This window comes from Sinocyclocheilus rhinocerous, unplaced genomic scaffold (genome assembly GCF_001515625.1).
Source record: "Sinocyclocheilus rhinocerous isolate Xijiao unplaced genomic scaffold, SAMN03320098_v1.1 scaffold2199, whole genome shotgun sequence".
Classification (NCBI taxonomy): domain Eukaryota; kingdom Metazoa; phylum Chordata; class Actinopteri; order Cypriniformes; family Cyprinidae; genus Sinocyclocheilus; species Sinocyclocheilus rhinocerous.
In genome coordinates, this window is record NW_015659020.1 from 1009055 (window position 1) to 1015657 (window position 6603).

A 6603-nucleotide genomic window follows, 5' to 3' on the forward strand; every position below is an offset into this window, starting at 1 on the left:
TGCTTGGCAGTTTCTAGTTATCCTGAAGACCTTGATTAACTGGATCAGGTGTGAAAAGCAGTGGTCCTAGTACAGAGCCTTCTGGTACTCCTTGTGGCACCTCTTCCTTTACTCCTACAAACTGATGATGTCAAATAAGTACGATTTAAACCATGCCAATGCAGTTCCACTAATGCCAACATAATTTTCTAGTCTATTCAAACGATTGTTGTGGTCGATAGAGTCAAATGCAGCACTAACAGGAAGATACAACAACAATCGGATTATAAGAACAGGTCATTTGTAACTCTGATGAGAGCAGTCTCAGTACTACGATATGACCTAAATCCTGGATGGAATCCACAAATACCATTTTTCTCTAAGAATGAATATAGCTGTGAGGATACTGCCTTTTCTAATATTTTTGACAGAAAAGGGACATTTGAGATCGGTCTGTAAATAACCAATTCTCTGATCAAGTTGTGTTTTTTTAATGAGAGGCTTAATAACAGCCAGCTTGAAAGTTTTTGGGACATATCCTAATGACAATGATGAATTAATAATATTCAGAAGAGGATCTATGACTTCTTGAAGTACCTATTTTAGTAGCTTATATGGCATAGGTCTAATGTACATGTTGTTGTTTTAGATAATTTAACAATTTATACAAATCTTCCTCTCCTATAGCAAAGAATGAATGGAATTGTTTCTCAGGGGGTCTAGAGTGCACTGATGTGATACTGCAGCTGACAGCTGAATGGTTATCATTTTCTGTGATAGTATCTATCTTGGATGTAAAGAAATTTATAAAGTCATTACTGCTGTGCTGTTGAGAAATGTCTGCACCTGTGTTGATACGCAGATGCTCTCCATTTACCAGGCTGCTCTCTTTAGGGCGCAAATGTGCTCGTTATATTACGGTGTTGGACTGTTTTCTTTAATCTTCTTTAAGCATAAAGGAGCAACCGTGTCTGAAGTGCTAGGAAATAGAAAGCCCATAGTTTCTGTTACAAGTTTTTCTGAGCTATTGGATATGCTGAGGAATTGATACAAGTAAGGATGATTATTTACAAAGCAGAAGTGATGGGTCTACCATATTTGTAACAAGGAGTTGAATTTGCAGCTTTAGCTATATGGAGTATACACAAAACTAGATAATTATCTGAGATATCGCAATGCTGCAGAATTTCAACGCCATTAACATCAATTCCATGTAATAATATTAAATCTAAAGTATGATTACGACAATGAGTGGGTTCTGTCACGTGTTGTCTAACTCCAATAGAGTTTAGAATGTCTCTAAAAATGCTAATCGCAATGCATCTTTTTTCATTATCAACATGTATATTAAAATTGCCAACAATGTCGGCGCCAATAGCCTTGTGGGCAGTGTGGTGACATACAGCGTTGTTGCGCTACGTGTGACCTGAGTTTGAATCCTGGCTCTGGGACCTTTCCTGATCCCACCCCTCTCTCTCTCTCCCAATTCACCTTCTGTCAACTCTAAAATCTATCCTATCACAATAAAAAAAATGCTATAAAAAAAAATCGCCAACAATTCAGACTGCAGCCAATGCTAACTCAGAAAATCAGCAAATTCTTTGTCTGTATGGTGCCCTGGTGGCCTGAATACAGTAGCCAGTACAAATGTCAAAAGGGATCTATCAATAGCACTTATTAACACTAGATGATGTTATATAAAGCACCATTATTTCAAATGAATTATACTTGAAACCAGACCCCTGCGAAATACTGAAAATATTACGATAAATTGTAGCAACATCTCCCCCTTTACTATTTGAACGCAGTTCGTGTTTATAACGATTATCTTAGGGAGTAGTTTAACGGTCAGTTTAACAAGTCTGTCTGCTTCCTGACCTGGACCCCAGTTAGTCAAGTACAAACTCAAAGACTGAAATATGTGCCATATTTCTAGAGAGAAGAGGGGCACCACCCCTGGAGGGATGAAAAACCGCCCCAAAAATTTGTCCAATTGTCTATGAAACCTGTGTTATTCTGCGGGCACTGCTTAGACATCCAGCCATTGAGTGACAACAATCCGCTATGTATCTCGTCTCCACATTAAGCAGGGAGGGGACCAGAGCATATTATAGTGTCTGACATCGTACTTGCAAGTTCACACACCTCCTTAATGTTATTTTTAGTCGAATGTTTAGTCTAACATCATTAGTGCCGACGTGAATAACAATCTTAATGAATTTATGTTTAGCATTAGCCAGCACTTAAATTTGCAAAGATGTCAGGTGCTCTGGCTCTTGGTAAACTTTGGAATATGGTGGCTGCAGGGGCATAGCCATCTTTTCAGAAGTGAGGGGGACAGAATTTGTAACTGAATTTAAATCTAGATTTATTCACACCAGCCTTTAAAACATCTATGTGAATAAACTTGCCCAAAAAAAGTGCGGGGGACGAATTTACGTGTTATTAAATGTGGGGTGGACACGTCCCCCGCGTATTCTATGCCCATGAGTGGCTGATGTCTCTATTTTCACATTCCGTACAATAGAATCAAACTATAGTTTGTATAGTTTATAAATTCATCATACATCACTGCGAGCAATATTTATGCCTTCTTAGTCATTTGACTAGATACAGCCTACCTGAAGCTTGTTACAAGCTATCCCCCTCCCACAATTATTTTCAAGTATTATGAATGTTTGAGGTGATTATTAATGATTATTTCATAGGCCTCTTCAGTCTAACCTGAACAAAACTTGGTTTCATAAAAAGATCCAAATATTTGATATTGTAATTAAGTGAAGGACACTTTAGATACTTTGAACCTTTCCATTCATCAATGGTTATAGTGGAAGGTTCTTTAGATTATTTAAATGTTCTTCATAAACAAGTGTTACCGCAGTTATCATAAATAAAACCCCTATTTTGGAACATCTGTTTTAGGAGTGCCCCCTCCCCCTCATTTTTTCTCCAAATAACAAAACAAAAAGTCAAATATCAAATGTAGGCTACTTTTAAATAGTCGTTATGACGAAAACATCACCGATTTTCCCTTAAAGTATAGCATATTACAAAAGCCATAGTATCCGTCATAAGAGAGCATAGTGTCTTCAGGAAACAAACCTGAGAACGAAGTCTTCTTCAGTATCTGTCCATTTCGAATAAAACCGCATTACCTTGTAGGCTACTTTAAAAAACGATTACTTAAGTCATAGGCCTATTATAAGTTGATAGTCGTCCAAAAGGTGCATTTACGGAGAGACCAAACAATATCTCAAAAACCTAACGTCCTCGAAATTAAATATGTGAAAAACAAAGATCGTTGGAAGTGTTCGCACCTGGCACAGTCTTGCACATGCAAGCTGGCCACAACTCATTCTGCACTGTCAGACTGAGGCACTGTTGCTCAGCGCTGCACTGACTCGTTTACTGGAAGCTACTTGGACTCCAGCCCAGGGGCGCAGATTACGCGGGGGACGCGGGGGACGTGTCCCCCCCACTTTTAATATCATGTAAATTCGTCCCCCGCACTTTTTCGGGCAAGTGTGTTCACATAGAGGTTTTCAAGAGCCGGTGTGAATAAATATAGATTTAAATTCAAAGAGACAGTATAGTCTGTGCACGATCTGATGTTTTATTCGGACCCAGAATAAGGCGAGATGAACATCAAGGAGCGCTAAACATTCCGTGCAGTGTAGGTTTCATTCATACTCGAAGCCGGAGGCGCTCTCGCGCAGAAAGTCCAGAAGAGACTTCTTTAAAAAACATGAACAATCTTACTGTTCTAAAACTTTTGACTGGTAGGTTATATAGATTACAGAAATCTTATATATATATATATATATGTATACATACATACATATATAACATTTCTGTCCCCCTCACTTCTGAAATGATGGCTACGCCCCTGCTCCAGCCATATCTAAGGGAATAATGATACGTGTTAAAAGTGACACGCTATATTGCAGGTAGGCTATTGTTTGCAGATATTAACGATTTTAAACGTATTTAACGACGTATTTCAATGTATTGAGCGAATTTTGCCGAAATGCTTTAATGTGCATCGTGCTTTTTAATCAGCAAGGATCTGCAGGGCTGATGCATCAAATGATCGTGAAACAGATTCCTGGAGGCATACAGTAATTTCCTTAGCATGACTTCAGATTACTCGGGCTACAAGTGTCCAGTTACGTGTGTCTCTTTAACACAAAAACGGTTTTGTTTTTCCATCTTGTTCTACGGATTTTTGCGTGTTCATTTTTAAATCTCTTTACGGAATTCATACGACGTTGTTTAGCCATATCGTGAGTAAAGGTAGGCTACTGTTACTATTTTATATATTTTTTTTGTTTTCATTTGGGAGTAATGATCAGCAACAGGGATGATTCAGGAAGTATTATGTTGACTTCGGTCAGTCAAGTCAAGCAAAAAATATATTAAGTATGAAAGTAATATTTACATGTAATGCAGAACGCGATTCTGAATATAAATATATGTTTTAATTCATGACAAATGAGGCTGAGGTTTTTTAAAATATATATTTTTAAAATTTACTTTAAAATGTACTGTTACAAAAAAAAAAATGGGCCTAATTAAAATAGGCCTGATATATATATAAAAATGTATTACTCTAAAATGTGACGTAACCATCAACTAAAAAGTACTTAAATGCTTTATAGGCAAATTAGAGTAAACAATAATTATTTCTTAAGATTATTATGATTTTATTAAGGCTCTTCTATCTGACCTGAACAAACTTGCCTTTTTTTAAAAAAAAGATTAAAATATGTGATACTGTGGTATTTGGTATTTAAATTATCTTGACACATAGTCATGATGAGCATCTAAAGAGGTCTTTTCTGCTTCATGTTTTCCTGGTCACATGACAGCAAAATAGCTCCCTGCTTCCTGGTTACATCAATAACTTGACCATTTTTTCTCCAGATATTCTGTTTTAAACATAATTGCTTTACTGTTTATTCGATTTTTGTAACAAATAATACCTGTAAATAATTGTTTGTCCTTTTTAGTATTCTTGAGACCGTTTACAATCAGACATTTACACTGCCTAGACATTTTTTATCTTGAAATTATTAAAAATTCTTAATTTAAAAAAGTCATTGTAAAAACTACAACTTTAAAAGTATTTTTGAATCACCCTAATAGATGATGAAAGCATTGTTTGTGACATTAACTGGCCCTGCAAATAGCACAACAGTTACATAACCATAAAGAGAGAACAGTGTTTTCAGGAAACAAGCCAGAAAGAGAAGTCTTTCTTGTTTATCATCAGCCTTCATCAGTGATTGTTTCGCGTGAGACTATTGTTCTTGTCGTATTTGTTTGTTGTTGAACGTACAATGCAAGACCAGACTTACTGCATATCTCATAAGGGTGGATATAGGGCTGTCACGATTATGAAATTTGGCTGACGATTAATTGTCTAAAAATAGTCACGGTTATTGCGATTAATTGTCTGTTTTGGGGCTTTGGCGATTATGACGTTTATGCCGATTATCACGATTGTCTGATTTTTATGGCTTTCATTATATAATTGTGATTAATTTAAGGGTTCAGTAAATAATTATGATGTTATCGTTTAATCTCTTTTTTGAGTTATTATTTTGCAGTGTAAGATTACACAGAGTATTCCAAATTCTAAGAATCGGCCAATACCGATCCAACACCAGCGCTATTTTTTCTCTACACCACTCACTTCCTCATTAAAGAGAAAAACTACATTTGAATACAAATATATAAGCTATGAAATTAAACTAGCTGTCTGTATAATTTAGCAGCAAAAACAATATCTTGAAAAAAAATATTTTGTGCACATTATACAATTTAAACATGTTTATTCTGTTAACTATTTGTATTCTTACAAAATACATTCATGAAAATAAGATAGAAATCATGAGAAAAAGAAAGGCTTCTAATAATCTTTCTATGTGCAAAATTTTTATATTGTGAAACGCTTCAAACAGAGCAGTGCAAAGCTCATATGCACATCCAGGGTGCAGAATGGTGCACTTGAAGCAACATGGAGTTGCAGCGCTTATGCACATCTAGGGTGCAGAATGATGTGCTTGAAGCAACATGCACTCCACACTACAAGCAAAGAGAAGAGAATTGTAGGGCCCTATGAAATCCATTTTATTTTTTTTCCTAAATTCCGTTTTATTTTTTTCCAAATTCCGTTTTTTCCGTTTAAATTTTTCTGGATTCAGTTTTTTTCTGTTTGAATTTTTCTTGACTCATTTTAATAGTTAAATTAAATTGTATTAATAAAAAAGCATGTCTAATTAATTAAAATCATGAAACTTATATATTTTCACATAAATTTATTAAAAGTTTAACAAAAATTACATGTTTAGGGCCCTATAAAAAATTTTCTTTTTCTCACCATATTTTTTATTGTTACCAAATTCTGTGTTTTAGCATGTCTAATTATTTGAATGCATAAAACAACTTAATTTATTCATTTGTTTCTTAAAGTAGCCATTTTTTCCCCTCAGAAATTCTGTGTTATGTATTTACATTTTTCTGGTTATCAAATGAAGGCATAAAAAATGTATTTCATTTATCTTTTAATTATTGAAAATTAAGCAAACAAGATTTTTTGGCAAACAAAGGGGATTTACTATT